The sequence below is a fragment of the Carassius carassius genome, chromosome 20 (genome assembly GCF_963082965.1).
Source record: "Carassius carassius chromosome 20, fCarCar2.1, whole genome shotgun sequence".
NCBI classification, from domain to species: domain Eukaryota; kingdom Metazoa; phylum Chordata; class Actinopteri; order Cypriniformes; family Cyprinidae; genus Carassius; species Carassius carassius.
Genome location: NC_081774.1, coordinates 8,507,542 through 8,524,161, shown reverse-complemented (window position 1 = coordinate 8,524,161; position 16,620 = coordinate 8,507,542). Strand labels below are relative to the sequence as shown.

The window sequence follows — 16,620 nt, the reverse complement described above, 5'->3', positions numbered from 1 at the left end:
CCAACATCATGGTAAAGTTTAGGCTACATGTAATAGAGATGCGAATCATATTACTTACATTGGAATAAATTGTAGATTCTCTTGCAAAATGTGATGCATTTTTAAACTTCTAATTTCAAACCATAATGCTTATACAACTAGGTTTTAATTTGAGTAAATTAAAAAACACAATACTTACAATTATTTGTATTACATTTAAGTGTAGTATACATCGGCTGCCACAGAACCATCACCAGCTGTATTATTTGAATAAATGTTCCGTCACCACCTGCATGCTATGAATTCTGGGATAGGTTAGGCTGCAAAGGATCGTTCTGATGTATCCTTCATTTGCTTGTGAAACAGAGGGCGCATTTGAAGTCGTGCTTGAATTGCGGCAGCAAAACGAAATGAGCAGACTATGAGGGCAAACTCCATGGAGAGAAAGTTACATAACTAACAATGTTTATGAGTTCTGAAAGGTGGTGAAAGTGGTTAACAACAGTGTAAACATAGCCTAAGCCTTAAAATATCTAGTTATTTGTGCCGGTCAGTTTTGATATAGTGACAGGTGGCCACAAATAAATACATGTATGAAAAACACTGGACAATGCTATAAGTCAAATGGCCATTTCTAAGTGATAACATATATATATATATATATATATTTTACATCGGTGACTTGTCGCCCAATTATGTAAAATGTCATAAGCTTACTGGATGTCATGAGATGTCGGCGTCGCCAAATATGTAATAATGATTGGAGAGACATCCGTGCATTTATGGGTTAAAAATACTATCATCCAAGTTGGTCAGAGCAGTTCGGGCTGCTGACATGATCAAGGTGATGCTGATTTTCACAGTTTGTGTTTTTGTGGGTCTTTCAGTGCCCTTCAGAGTAAAGTTAAAGCTTGCACAAATGTGGTTTTGAGACTTTACCTCTGTAGTTCTGCTGTAGAACTGTGTGGTTTGGTGTACATGTTGACTCGTGTGAGAATAAAATTAAAACTTACTGAAACATTAAATCAATGTGTAGTTTGAAATATGATGTAAGGGGTGGTGAATGAACAACGTTCTCTTCCACCCTCAATACCCATGGCTGAAGTGCCTTTGAGCAAGGCACTGAACCCCCAGTTGCTCCCCACATCTCTATAGCTGCCCAATGGTGTGTGTTCATGGTGTGTTCACTTCTCACTGCGGTGTGTGTGGACTTGGATGGGTTAAATGCAGAGCACTAATTCCGAATATGGGTTACTATACCTGGCAAATGACACAACTTTTACTTTTCACTTTCAAAAACATCCACCCCCTACAATACCTTCATGGACCCCCAGGGGTCCATAGCCCTCCATTAAAAAGCCCTGAATTTAACCTTTAGCCCAGCCAAAAGTTGTCAATTTTTGATGTGTTACCTCATATTAGAAGTGTGAAACTGATAGATGCTGTTCATACTTTTAACTGCTCTTCTGTGCTGCGCAGAGTGGGTAGGTGTTGAGTAAGTGGGTGAGTTTTGATTGTTCTAATTGTGCAACTCTTCAATACAATCAGCATACTCCAGTAAAAATGTGCATGTGCATTGTTGCTTGGGTTCAGGCTACTTTCATACCATTGTATAGATGAATAAAGAATGTAAGAGATTACCCTCATAATATCAAATGCATTTATTTACCAGTGTACTGTGCTGTTGTTGTTTTTCTCTATAGAGCAATAGACAAATACAAAATTGCTGTCTCAAATATTCACATACACTGCCAGCCGAACGGATCAAATCTTATAGAACTGGAATCCCTTCAATGCCTTGTCCAGATGTTGTAATGTTGTAATGTAAGCTAAAATAGCATGTTAAGATAGTGATCTTGTAATGATTGATGTCTAAGACATGGCAGATAAATTTACAGCCTTAATTGGTGTAAAGGTTGAGCATGGGAGAAAGTGGATGAGGTGGGGTAGAAGTAAAAGCAAGCGCAAGAGCAAGAGAACTGTTCCTTCTCTGCGATGACTGTACTAACATGCAAATATAAAATGCAGTAAATACAGTATATGCCTTTTATTAAAATTTACTTATTACCCAACATATATATATATATATATATATATATATATATATATATATATATATATATATTTTTTTTTTTTTTTTTTTTTTTTTTTTTATAAATATATATTATCTTGCTACTAAGCGTTCTCCTAAATAGCAGTACAAGTTCTTAGGTAAGTGTTTCCTCCTAAACCTATTCACAAAGATGACTCTGTTTACTTTGTTAGTGCACATTTGTTAGTGCTACAGTAGGCAAATGGTGAACACTTAGAAAAAAAAAATTGCCATGTAAAACATTTTTTTTCTTTCTTTCTTTTTGACCATCATTACATCTGCAAAATGTTGCTGCTAAACAGTAACAAAGGACAAAATTCGTGAAATTGTGGACTACAGAGTTCAGCAACAACCATATTTGTTTATTTACAGATTCACAGCTGTGAAGAACAAAATAACTTGCTCTCCCCCAAATAAAAGTCCAGGGTCCAGGATTACATACAGATCTTGAAACGAGCAAAAGAAAACAAAAGACTGAAACAGGCAAAAAAAAAAGACTTTGCCATCACAAGCACCCAACCACTGCAGCTGGACCAAAGAATATCTACTGAAACCACAGAGACATTTCATCCGGATGGGTCGTCCAAGGTGGAGAAACTGAAGAAGTCTTGGATAACGTCAGTGCTGTTGTCATCTGTAATAACCGATGACACCTATAAAAAAACCAGTATGTACTTTTGTTTAAAATAGGAGCAAGTTTTTACTTTTGCCTTATGGTAAAAATGTTTAGACAACTTAAACAAACAAGCAAAAAAAAAAAAAAAAAAAAAAAAATTATAATAAAAAATAAAAAAAATAAATAAAATAAAACTTCTTCATGCCGGTATAATCTACTGATTTTACCAGGATTAGTGAATTATTTCTGATGTCTAGAAAAAAATCAACGGGTTGGTATCATTATGTTTGTGATTATTATTATTTTTTATACCTGGTTTGTGGTTTGGTTCAGGACTGCCTATGCATAGGGCCCAGGATCTTGTGCAACGCCCCTGCTCACATATATTTGCAATCATGGACATGGATCGTGCTACAACTGAGGCCCACTATTATAAGATCAATTACCAATTTAGTTGAATCGAATGTGTTGCTTGTTATCAGAACAAAATATTTTTTGTTTACTGAACACAATGCCTATTATCTATAAGCATACACAAAGTGCACACACACACCCGGAGCAGTGTTCATCATTTATGCTGCAGCGCCCAGGGAGCAGTTGGGGGTTCGGTGCCTTGCTCAAGGGCACCTAAGTCGTGGTATTGCCGGCCCGAGTTTCGAACCCACAACCCTAGGGTTAGGAGTCAAACTCTCTACCACTAGTTCCTTTAAAAACAAACAAAAATGTTAAATACATGTGACTTCATGACACAAGACTGCTAACATATGAAGGTATAATTAACACTGGATTTATTTAACATGCATTATGTACTATGTGTTGAGTTCAGTGTAAAATGCATTGAGTAAAGAAGTTAATATACAAGACTTGGTATGTCCTTGTGCTTTGGACACAAACTTTCAATAATAAAAAAAAATTATTTGATCCATGTTATGATCTTTTATTTATTTAGACTATTTGAACAATATAAAGTCATGGCCTAGTGGTTAGAGAGTTTGACTCCTAACCCTAGGGTTGTGGGTTTGAAACTTGGGCCGGCAATACCATGACTTAGGTGCCCTTGAGCAAGGCACTGAACCCCCAACTGCTCCCCGGGCGCTGCAGCATAAATGATGAACACTGCTGCTCTGGGTTTGTGTGTGTGCACTTTGGATGGATTAAATGTAGAGCATGGTCACCGTACTTGGCTGAATGTCACTTTTCACTTTTTTTCACTTTAAAATTTTGTATGCTTATAGATGATAGGCCTCGTGTTCAGTAAACAAAAATATTTTGTTCTGATATTTTTTAGGTTAACATGACTATTTATGTTGTGACAACTTGTGGTATTAAATTATTATTTTAAGTTGGGTGAACTTTAGTCCCCGTTTGTTAAGTTTACTCAAAAAAGCGTTTGCGATAAGTTGCCTTATTTTTTACAGTGTTGGTAATACTGGTGTGTGTGTTTTTTTTGTTTGTTTGATTTTGTTTATTACGAAGTTTCATTTATTAACTTTTTTTCCTTTCCCATATGGGCTTCCGTATAGGGTTTAGGGTTATTTTAGGCCATTTACAGTTGCACTCATAAGTTTACATACTCTTTGCACAATGTGCAAAATATTAATAATTGAAACAAAATTTGAGGGATCATGAAAATTGCATGTTAATTTTGTATTTAGTTCTGTCCTGAATAAGCTATTTCACATGAGATGTTTACATATACTCCACAAGACAATATAACTGAATTTATAAAAATTATCCCATTCAAAAATTTACTGTACATACCCTTGACAAATAAACCCCTAATAAACCCTTAAATAATACATCAAGCAGAAAAAAAAACCATTTACCTTAAATAGGTGTATATGCACGGATCAAGTTTATATGTAAATGCGAGTATGTGCAGGTGTGTTTGTATGCAGTAAGTTTATGTGCGAGTATGTGCAGGCGTATATGCATGGATCGAGCTTGTACATATACGAGTGTCTGTAGATGTATGCACGCATCAAGTTTATATGTATTCACAATTTATACACAAGTGTGTATGCGTTCATTGCTAACATTATATCTATTGGTATCGATTTCATATTTGTGTGCAAGTTTATTTCATATATGTACTTTTGAACATCCAGTAGTAGGCTATGCATGTGTATGTGAGTAATTTATAGGTGTATATGCACGTGTTTTATGTATGTATTCATACATAAAAAAGAACCAGTTTGCTTTATGCAACAAAATTTATATATATATATATATATATATATATATATATATATACATATATATATATATATATATATATATATATATATATATATATACATATATATATATATATATATATATATATATATATATATATATATATATATATATATATATATATATAATTTTAGAATATTTTAATAATTTAGAGTCGATAATATGATTACCAAGCTAATACCATCTAGTACCATCATACAGCACTCTTTTATGATCACTATTTAGGAGGTTAATTTTATTTACTTATTTATGGTGAAGAAAATTGATTAAGGAAGGTTTTGAGGTGGTGAGGGTAGCTGAAAGACCTCCCTCAACATAAGCCCTTCAGCCTAGAAGAAAAAAAAGTTTTGTAATTAGAAGTGAGCAACAGAACAAGATGAAGTTCACTCTATTTACTGTCATTTTTTTCTCAATAGGGTGGATATGTGTTGTGAAAGAAGGTGAGATTTCATTAGTTTAATTTCTGTTTTAAATATTGCGGTTTGACCTCAGTACATTTCTACTATACAATATACTGTAACTTTCAACTCATATAGAACTTGAGATAAATGTAGCTTAAGAAAGAGTGTACATACTGTGAATGTAGTGATTATTCATCTTAATACAATGATGTGCTTTCTGAAGTAGATGATGGACGTCCAGTAGACTGCTGTACTACTGTGTCAACCATCAAAATAGATCCTAAAAACATTGTGGAATATTGTATACAAGAATCAGTGCTATGTCCTGTCAGAGCTGTAAGGTAAGTTCAGAATTATTCTCATCTATAACAATGTGAAGTTTTACACAGAGTAAGTAATACTTTGGCAAATAATTAAATGATGAGAGCTAAAACATCAAGTACTCTTTTTTTCCATGTACAGATTCCAGACCAAGAAAAACAAAGTTATTTGTTCAGTTCCAGATAGCACATATGCTAAGAATGTAATGAGGATAGTGAATAGGAGAAAAACAACAACAAAACCTTCCCAAAAACCTACAATGTGCACTATAAAAATCATGAACCCACCTGTAACTACAAAAAAAAAAAACACCGGGAACAGAGAACAAAGTACAACTGTAACACCAGCAGTGACGACAATCAAAACATCTGGACCGAAGACAGAGATCAGCAAAACAACCATCAAACCAACTTCAGTGTCCGAAGACAACAAAGAATCTTCTCTAAGTATTGTGACAACATATAAGATGGGTGAATCAGTAACATGTGGATCAGTTGGTGATGAAAATTGTTTTTTTTTTAATGTGTTGAGTGAAAGTAGGCTAGGCTCATAGTACTTTTTTTTGTGATATAATGCTTTATAAACAATGCGCCTTGGCTTCTGTTTTTATTACAGCCACATCATCTACAACCAAGGACTGCTGCTTAACAGTAAACAAACACAAACCAGAGTTTCATGAAATTGTCGACTACAGAGTTCAAGAAACACCGCTTTGCTCTGTCAGAGCTGTACTGTGAGTTTAGGACTAAAATCAAAACCTTTTTTTTTTCTCTCCTGTAAAATTCTGATTCACATGGACAACATAATATTTGTTGTTGATATTTCTAGCTTTGATATTTTGACTGTTTTCTGACAGATCTACAGCATAATATATTCTTAATGGACACCTGTCATAATTGTATGTCTTAAAGTACAATTTTAAAACAATGTATGTACACATTTGCAGATTCATAACTGTAGAGAACAACACAACTTGCTCATCTCCAGTAGAAGACTGGGTCCAGGACTACATTCAGAACCTGAACAGAAGAAAAACAACAGACAAGAGACAATTTGCTGTTATACAAGCCCCATATGAAAACACCAATAATTACTTTTGCTTAAAGAAGGAACAAGATAAATACTTTTTTGTCAAACAGCCTTAAAACTTCTGTTGGAAAAGCTCGACCAACTTGTAATTCCTGTGTACTGACGATGCCATATATATAATAATATCTAAGCTTAATAAATAAACGAGGGGATGGTATAGTGGAAAATCAGCACTTTGGTTTCACTCACGTTGCCATGAGTTTTTTTTTCCCTTCTTTTTTTATGACGTCTTCTATTTTGTGTATTGTCTTGTTGTAATTTACTTAATTTTAAATAAATGTAAGTATCCAGAAATAATTTAACTAACTAGTAATATGGAATCTTATTAATTCATACTACATTTTCTGTAGGCCTATAAGATGCTATATGTTATATAAATTAAAGAACTGGAAAATATTTTTTTTCTTGTAAAGAGTTTTTTGTGTGTGTTTGTTGGATAGAATAGTTGAGAAGAAAGAGATAGAGAGTGGAAAGAGATCGAGAAAAGACTTCTAGGCATTATCACTCTTATTATTGTATTTTGTAAGTTCCTGAATGTGTTTTATTATACACTGTCAGCTGCAGAGAGTAAATTATGTCAAATATACCTATAAATATGATTTTCACACAATTGCATCTAATACCTAAAAACTTTGTCTTAATGCGTCTTCAAGTTTTGGGTGAACTATTCTTCAGCTCGGCCAGTGTACATACACTAAGCTCATCTTTCAGTTTAGTCAACTTGTCTGTTTCTCTGAACATGTTTCGTTTTCCCCTTAACCCAAGCACCTCTTGTAGAAGGCTTAAATATAGGCTTATAGTCCAATTTATAGAACTTTACTTTGTGTGTAAAATAGCAATATTGTAATAATAATTAAAAAATAATAGAATAAAAACATAGTTTGTTAAATTAAAACCTGCATGCATTTCTCATTTTACTAATATTATCTCAAATTATTTTATTATATCAAATTATTTAATCTAATACTATCTATTAAATTATTTAGAACTAGTGCATAGTTGGGTGCAGCATAGCTATCAGTACTTCCTCTCGCAGAACAGAGTGTGATGATGTGGTCTGTCATCACATATCTACACCAGAACTTTCTACAAATAGCTCAGAGAACATCATACACCATGTTTCTTGTATGCAATTTTGAAACTGGAAATGTGCATGTGGTTGTTCATTTAGGTCTCCATATTGACTCCATAAGACCTCCCTCAACATAAGCCCTTCAGCCCAGAAAAAAAGTTTTGCAATTAGAAGTGAGCAACAGAACAAGATGATGTTCTCTCTATTTACTGTCATTCTTTTCTCAATAGGGTGGATATGTGTTGTGAAAGCAGGTGAGATTTCATTAGTTTAATTCCTGTTATAATATTGTGGTTTGACCTCAGTACATTTCTACTATACAATATACTGTAACTTTCAACTCATATAGAACTTGAGATAAATGTAGCTTAAGAAAGAGTGTACATACTGTGAATGTAGTGATTATTCATCTTAATACAATGATGTGCTTTCTGAAGTAGATGATGGACCTCCAGTAGACTGCTGTACTACTGTGTCAACCATCAAAATAGATCCTAAAAACATTGTGGATTATTGTATGCAAGATTCATTTCTATGTCCTGTCAGAGCTGTAAGGTAAGTTCAGAATTATTCTCATCTATAACAATGTGAAGTTTTACACAGAGTAAGTAAAACAATGGCAGAAAATTAAATGATGAGAGCGAAAACATTAAGTATCCTTTTTACATGTACAGATTCCAGACCAAGAAAAACAAAGGTATTTGTTCAGATCCAGATAGCACATATGCTAAGAATGTAATGAGGATAGTGAATGGGAGAACAACAAAAACAAAAACTTCCCAAAATCATACCATGTGCAACAGAAAAATCATGAACCCACCAGTAACTACAACAAACAAAACACCGGGAACAGAGACTGAGACCAACACGAGTACAACTGTACCACCAGCAGTGACGACTATCAAAGTATCTGGACCAGAGACCAGCACGAGTACAATTGTACCACCAACAGTAACAACTATCAAAACATCTGGACCAGAGACCAGCACGAGAACAACTGTAACACCAGCAGTGACGACAATCAAAACATCTGGACCGAAGACAGAGATCAGCAAAACAACCATCAAACCAACTTCAGTGTCCGAAGACAACAAAGAATCTTCTCTAAGTATTGTGACAACATATAAGATGGGTGAATCAGTAACATGTGGATCAGCTGGTGATGAAAATTGTTTTTTTTTTAATGTGTTGAGTGAAAGTAGGCTAGGCTCATAGTACTTTTTTTTTTTGTGATATACTGCTTTATAAACAATGCGCCTTGGCTTCTGTTTTTATTACAGCCACATCATCTACAACCAAGGACTGCTGCTTAACAGTAAACAAACACAAACCAGAGTTTCATGAAATTGTCGACTACAGAGTTCAAGAAACACCGCTTTGCTCTGTCAGAGCTGTACTGTGAGTTTAGGACTAAAATCAAAACCTTTTTTTTTCTCTCCTGTAAAATTCTGATTCACATGGACAACATAACATTTGGTGTTGTTATTTCTAGCTTTGATATTTTGACTGTTTTCTGACAGATCTACAGCATAATATATTCTTAATGGACACCTGTCATAATTGTATGTCTTAAAGTACAATTTTAAAACAATGTATGTACACATTTGCAGATTCATAACTGTAGAGAACAACACAACTTGCTCATCTCCAGTAGAAGACTGGGTCCAGGACTACATTCAGAACCTGAACAGCAGAAAAACAACAGACAAGAGACAATTTGCTGTTATACAAGCCCCATATGAAAACACCAATAATTACTTTTGCTTAAAGAAGGAACAAGATAAATACTTTTGTGTCAAACAGCCTTGAAACTTCTGTTGGAAAATCTTGGCCAACTTGTAATTCCTGTGTACTGACGATGCCATATATATAATAATATATATATTTTTGTAAAGAGTTTTTTTGTGTGTGTTTGTTGGATAGAACAGTTGAGAAGAGAGAGATAGAGAGTGGAAAGAGATCGAGAAAAGACTTCTAGGCATTATCACTCTTATTATTGAATTTTGTAAGTTCCTGAATGTGTTTTATTAGACACTGTCAGCTGCAGGGAATAAATTATGTCAAATTTACCTATAAATATGTTTTTTACACAATTGCATCTTGATGCGTCTTCAAATTTTGGGTAAACTATTCTTTTAATGCTGCAGTCAGATTGCCAATGCTTGCAACAAGCACACAGCTAATCAGGCAAGAGAGGAGGAAGTGCAGTGAGCTCGGCCAGTGTACATACACTAAGCTCATCTTTCAGTTTAGTCAACTTGTCTGTCTCTCTGAACATGTTTTGTTTTCCCCATAACCCAAGCACCTCTAGTAGAAGGCTTAAATATAGGCTTATAGTCCAATTTATAGAACTTTACTTTGTGTGTAAAATAGCAATATTGTAATAATAATTAAAAAATAATAGAATAAAAACATATTTCCAAATTATTATTCCAAATTATATTATCCAAAGCAGCTTCACAGAAAATGGATAGGATGATAACCCCCCACAACCCCCCCCCCCCATAAATATTTACGCAATTACTTTTTACTTTTTATGTAAATTATAGTTACTTTAACCCAAATAAATTATTTTGAAGATTGTTTGTATCAAAACAACAGTGAATCCCAGAACGTCTAATCCCATAGATTATTTATTTATTTTATTTATTTATTTATTTTTTTGTATATGCTCATAGTATACTTTTAGTGTATTTGCATTTATTTATTTATTTATTTATTTCTGTCATGTTAGTGTTGCAAATAAAAACTAATACAGGTTTGGACCAACATGAGGCTGAGTAAATGATACCTTCAGTATATTAGTGTGATATCGTAATTTTACTGATGTATGAACCTACTTTTTCCAACACGGCTGAAAACCCAGAGTGCAACTCAGAGCCAGAACATGATGTATTAACATGCATCCTGACCATAACTATAATTATAATACAGTGTTAATCTTTTCCAATGAGTCAGGTCAAATTAATGTAATTCTGGTCAGTGATCTACAGGCTGTTCTTTGGTTTACTAGAACTAGTGCAGTTAGGTGCAGCATAGCTATCAGTACTTCCTCTCACAGAACAGAGTGTGATGCTGTGGTCTGTCATCACATATCTACAACAGAACTTTCTACAAATAGCTCAGAGAACATCATACACCATGTTTCTTGTATGTAATTTTGAAACAGGAAATGCGCATGTGGTTGTTCATTTAGGTCTCCATATTTACTTTCAGAATATCAGAAAGGACCACTGTACTAAAGTAAAGGGTCGTAGTGAAAAAACTCATAAATGTTAACCTTGTAAAACGCGAAACATCTGTATAATCGCATAACTGTGCAGTTGTTCATTCTGAATGTCATATAGAGAAAAATTACATAATGAAACACCTTCACGTGCCTATGTTTAAGTGTAGGTGAGCGCTGGGTGGGCGCTGGTTTTGTTTTAAGGTCTTGCTGAGACATGGAAGATCCCAGTAGGCTGAATAAAACGTTTGTGGTTTCACGATCACAGCCCCTTTAAGGCCTCTGTAGTTTCCACCATTTAAAAGACCCACATTTTATACCTAATGCTCACAAAGTGCATAAAGATTGCTGTTACACCCAAAAGTTTTATTTTGTCAACCTGTTGCATATCACATATTTATTGCTGTAAGCAAGCATGCATTTGACATGAGTCAGGCCAGCTCTGTTTAGAAGTAGCAGTTTGTAAATGTAGTCAGGTCTAGCTGTACATACACTGTGCACTTACTAAAAGTACCATAGTATTACCAAATTTTTGGAAATACCATGTTTCTTAGGCACACACTGGAAGCACCATGATACTGAAGTACCATGCAAATGGAAGGAAAAAGAAGATACTTCAGATGCACATTAGAATGAGTTTTAATCTTTTTGAGCACATTTTTCTTTATTTTAGCTTAGATGATTGTTTTGTATTATTCTAAAACAAACGTAATAAAAACATGAAAAAATACCATGTTAGAAAAATATTTTAATTTATAATCAGCACCATGCTATATAAAATAATATATAACCGGCTTTGTACCATTAACAGCACTTTTTAAGGGTTAATCTTATTTGTTTGTTTAATTATAAATGAAAAATAAACTACTACTACTAATAATAATTAATTTATAAATTATGCATTATATGAATTATATAGTAATTTTAAAACCTAACCAGGTACAGTGGCTGAAATTGAGCTATTACGTATCTTTATGAACATAAACTCAACTTAATTGTCACTCTGACCAATACTTCAGGCCACAATGAACGGAACTGAGCCATGATGAATACTCATTGTGAATTTATAACCCCTTACTTTCCTCTATGTGGTTGAATGCATCTCTTTCTCTCTCACTTTTGGTCTTCCACTCATCACTCAACACTCATCTTTTCCTGTCCCCGGCTGAGGTGTCTGTGGGTCTAGGTGACGAAGAAAATGATCACAGAGCTTTGTGGGCTGAAAGACCTCCTTCAACAAAGACCCTTCACCCCAGCAGAATGTTTCAGAATTAGAAGTGAGCAACAGAACAAGATGAAGTTCCCTCTATTTGCTGCCTTTCTTTTCTCTATACAGTGGATGAGTGCTGTGGAAGCAGGTGAGATTTGACTTGATCTTAATTCTTGAGCTCTGTGGTTAAATATTTTTTTGACCTCAAAAACTTTCACTTGAATGAAATGTAGAGAACTTGAGATGACAGTGTTGCTTCAGAGAGCGTGTACGTGTGTACATCTTATACTGTGAACATGAATGTAATAATTACTTATCTGAATACAATGATGTGCTTTCTGAAGTAGATGATGGACGTCCACCAGACTGCTGTACTACTGTGTCAACCATCAAAATAGATCCTAAAAACATTGAGGAATATTGTATACAAGAATCAGTGATATGTCCTTTCAGAGCTGTAAGGTAAGTTCAGAATTATTCTCATCTATAACAATGTGAAGTTTTACACAGAGTAAGTAATACATTGGTAGATAATTAAATGATGAGAGCAAAAACATCAAGTATCCTTTTTTTCCATGTACAGATTCCAGACCAAGAAAAACAAAGTTATTTGTTCAGATCCAGATAACAAATGGGCTAAGAAGGTAATGAGGATAGTGAATGGGAAAAAATCAACAACAAAACCTTCACAAAAATCTACTATGTGCAATATAAAAATCATGAACCCACCTGTAATTACAACAAACAAAACACCGGGAACAGAGACTGAGACCAGCAGGAATACAACTGTAACACCAACAGTGACAACTATCAAAACATCTGGACCAGAGTTCAGCACGAGTACAACTGTAACACCAACAGTGACAACTATCAAAACATCTGGACCAGAGACCAGCACGAGTACAACTGTAACACCAACAGTGACAACTATCAAAACATCTGGACCAGAGACCAGCACGAGTACAACTGTAACACCAACAGTGACAACTATCAAAACATCTGGACCAGAGAGCACAAGAACAACTGTAACACCAACAGTGATGACAATGAAAACATCTGGACCAGAGACCAGAACGAGTACAACTGTACCACCAACAGGGACAACTATCGAAACATCTGGACCAGAGACCAGCACGAGAACAACTGTAACACCAAAAGTGATGACTATCAAAACATCTGGACCAGAGACCAGCACAAGAACAACTGTAACACCAGCAGTGACGACAATCAAAACATCTGGACCAGAGACCAGCACGAGTACAACTATAAAACCAACATTGACAACAATCAAAAAATCTGGACCAGAGACCAGCACGACTACAACTATAAAACCAACATTGACAACAATCAAAAAATCTGGACCAGAGACCAGCACAAGTACTACTGTAACACAAGCAGTGACGACAATCGAAACATCTGGACCAGAGACCAGAACGAGTACAACTGTAAGACCAGCACTGATGACAGTCGAAACATCTGGACCAGAGACCAGTACGAGTACAACTGTAAGACCAGCAGTGATGACAGTCGAAGCATCTGGCCCAGAGACCAGCACGAGAACAACTTCAGTGTCCACAGACAACCCAGGATCTACTGTGACAGCATGTAAAACAACTACAACAACAACACAAAATCAGAGGACAAAACCATCAAAATTAAAAATAAAAAAACTCAGTAAAAGCAAGAAAAGACTTAGAAAAATTCAGAAAAATCTTAAAAATAAATCTGGATAAAATTGAACAATTTGTATAAATAAAAGTGCTGCCAAATGAATAATCACGATTAATCACATCCAAAAAATGTTTTTATTTACATAATATATGTATGTGTACTGTGTATACACATATACAGTATATATTTAGAAAATATTTACATGTATTTACATTTTACATCACATAATTTATATTATATATAAATATATTATGAAATATATACATACATGTGTGTGTGTTTACATATACATAATACATATACACACTACCCATACATATATTATTTAAAGAAAAACTTTTATTTTGTAAGTGATTAATCATGCATACTTGTATACACAATATAATAATATATAATATGTATACACAACTGAATATACTCATGATGATGGGTTGTGAGTTGAGGCACTACAGATATTTAGTCCTAGAACAGGACTGACTTTTGGTATTGGTCTTTTGTAGACTTTTTTTGTAAACAACTAGTTGTAGAATGGTTAAGCTGTGTGGTGTGTTTCTATCGAGAGTGTAATTTAAAATTATTTGGTTTTATTATTGTTTGTTAATAAAGTAATTAAATAAATATTTGTTCATATAAATAAAATGTGTAAATTAATATTTTGATCTGATATGTTTTCATTGTGGATATCATGCATATACCTGGCTGAAAGTATTCACAATATATATATATATATATATATATATATTGACAAGTGTTTAGTGAGAGTCAAAGATGATCTGAAACTGCGATGGAAAAGAGGCCTTGATCATCTCGATGTCTTACTATAGTGAGGGCGCAGTGTCTCACTATCACCACATGGTGGCAGACTAACCTAGAGAAGTGTTCCTAGCTAACCGCAGCGTTAACAGTTTTACACCAGTAGAGTTTAACTCATTTTTAATGTAAAACAGCATAAAGCCCTGAAAACCAACAGACCTGTCTTAGGATAAAATATAACCACACATTTCTCTATGAATTTACCTTTTAAAGGTAGGTTACTGCCGCAGTTCAACATAAATAAGGCAGCCCATTTCAAACTTAAGCTTCAAATTATAATAGTCTAAAGAGAGAAAGTCTCAATGTCATTCGCAGCAGGGTGATAATAATCCAGTTTTACCACTTACACTCTGGAAGGTTGGCAAAGAAAGCATAGGCCTACATAAGAAAGCATAGTCCACATACTTCACCACAGTTTCTCAAGACTGACCCAAACTAAATAATAGAATTAGACCAGCAGAATAATGTTGATTTCAGACACAAGATGCTAGGGTGTCTTATTTTCTTTCTTGATTTTCTCTCTGTCTTTATGGGCACGCTTGTTGGGTCACCAATCGTATGGCAGACAGAAATGAGTTTCTTAATAAAGCTTGCGATTGGAATGAACGTTGCAGGAAATTACAATCAATACTTGGCTTCAGATGCTCATCCGATATTGAGGCCTTTTTTTAAAGATGAAAAATGCTTTGCAAAATCGGTTACACTGGAAAACAGAGGAGAAGCCTGGTTTTAACAAACTTGAGGATAGCTCTGGTAAGCCAGAGAGTGGCTTTTATTTAGATCTCGAAAAAAGAGGCACACAAAACAATTGAATTGATAGAGAATAGAGATCAAATCTCGCAGGTGGCGAGATACACAAACACCTGGCTTGAGGTCAGATCACGTTGAGTTTTCCTTTTTCCACCACTGTATAAAGCATTCTCTTTCATCTGGGGGACAATATGACTGGAGGACCAGCTGCATTTTGTACATAAAAAATAAGCTGTTTTTCTTCAAAAACAATAGTGCTGAAGTTGACAATCGATATTGTTTATATCACGGCTGTGAAAAATCTCACATAAATGTGTGAATGTTTATAGCGGTCTCCTTCACATTCATGTGGACATGCACATATTGACACATAGAGCACTTTTCCTCCTCAGATTTTTTATGGCTTGGCTGAGTCGAGGTCCTCATAAATCTACAGATGGGAAATAAATGCCAGCAGCTCTTTGCCTGAGTTGGTCAGGCGAAAATGAATGGAATAAAACAGGGCTTAATAGCACGGAGCAGGTAATCACCTTCTCTGGCCTGCTCGTCCGTGAAATATGATAATATTGCACACTAATAAGATGGACACAAACTCCCAGTGCCCATCCACAGGCACAGGGAAGGGTCACTATGTTTGCAAGTCTGTCATAAGGGTGGATTTTTTTTAAAGGGGTTATTTGAAAAGTGTTTTAATGCCTGACAAAATTTATAAGAAATTATAAGGCCCAAGTTAGGCTGTTAAAACTCGTTCCATTAAATATTTATTAGCACATATCACATTCCAGTCAACTCTACTGAGTATGTGGTATTTAATAAAAAATGTCACACAACAAATGAACCTAAATAAGACCAAATTATTTCTCTTTTGCAAAATAATAATCATATTTTTCCTTTTTTTTTAGTGCTGCAGTGATTGCATATTTTTATAGGCCAGCCCAGAAATTAGCATCACCCTGCTTCACTCCACTAAAACCCAATATCATTTTTCATTGGCTTTTGGATTATTGCAGAAAACAAGCTCTGTGACCAACAAAAGTTTATGAATCATACTTGTTTTGTTCGTCAGGATAATCTTCACAAATCAACACAACTTTTATGAATTTTAAAGCCTTAATATGAAAGTCGCGTGACTTTGACGTTAT

The 16,620-nt window shown here is 34.6% G+C and overlaps 1 long non-coding RNA gene across 1 annotated transcript; it reads left to right on the top strand.

The window, feature by feature from the left end:
• The first annotated feature begins 5,266 nt into the window (after positions 1-5,266).
• LOC132095741 (uncharacterized) lies at positions 5,267-5,965 on the top strand. The gene is made up of 3 exons (XR_009422492.1): positions 5,267-5,365; positions 5,553-5,667; positions 5,789-5,965. It is a non-coding gene; the product is annotated as an uncharacterized LOC132095741 (long non-coding RNA).
• The last annotated feature ends 10,655 nt before the right edge of the window (positions 5,966-16,620 follow it).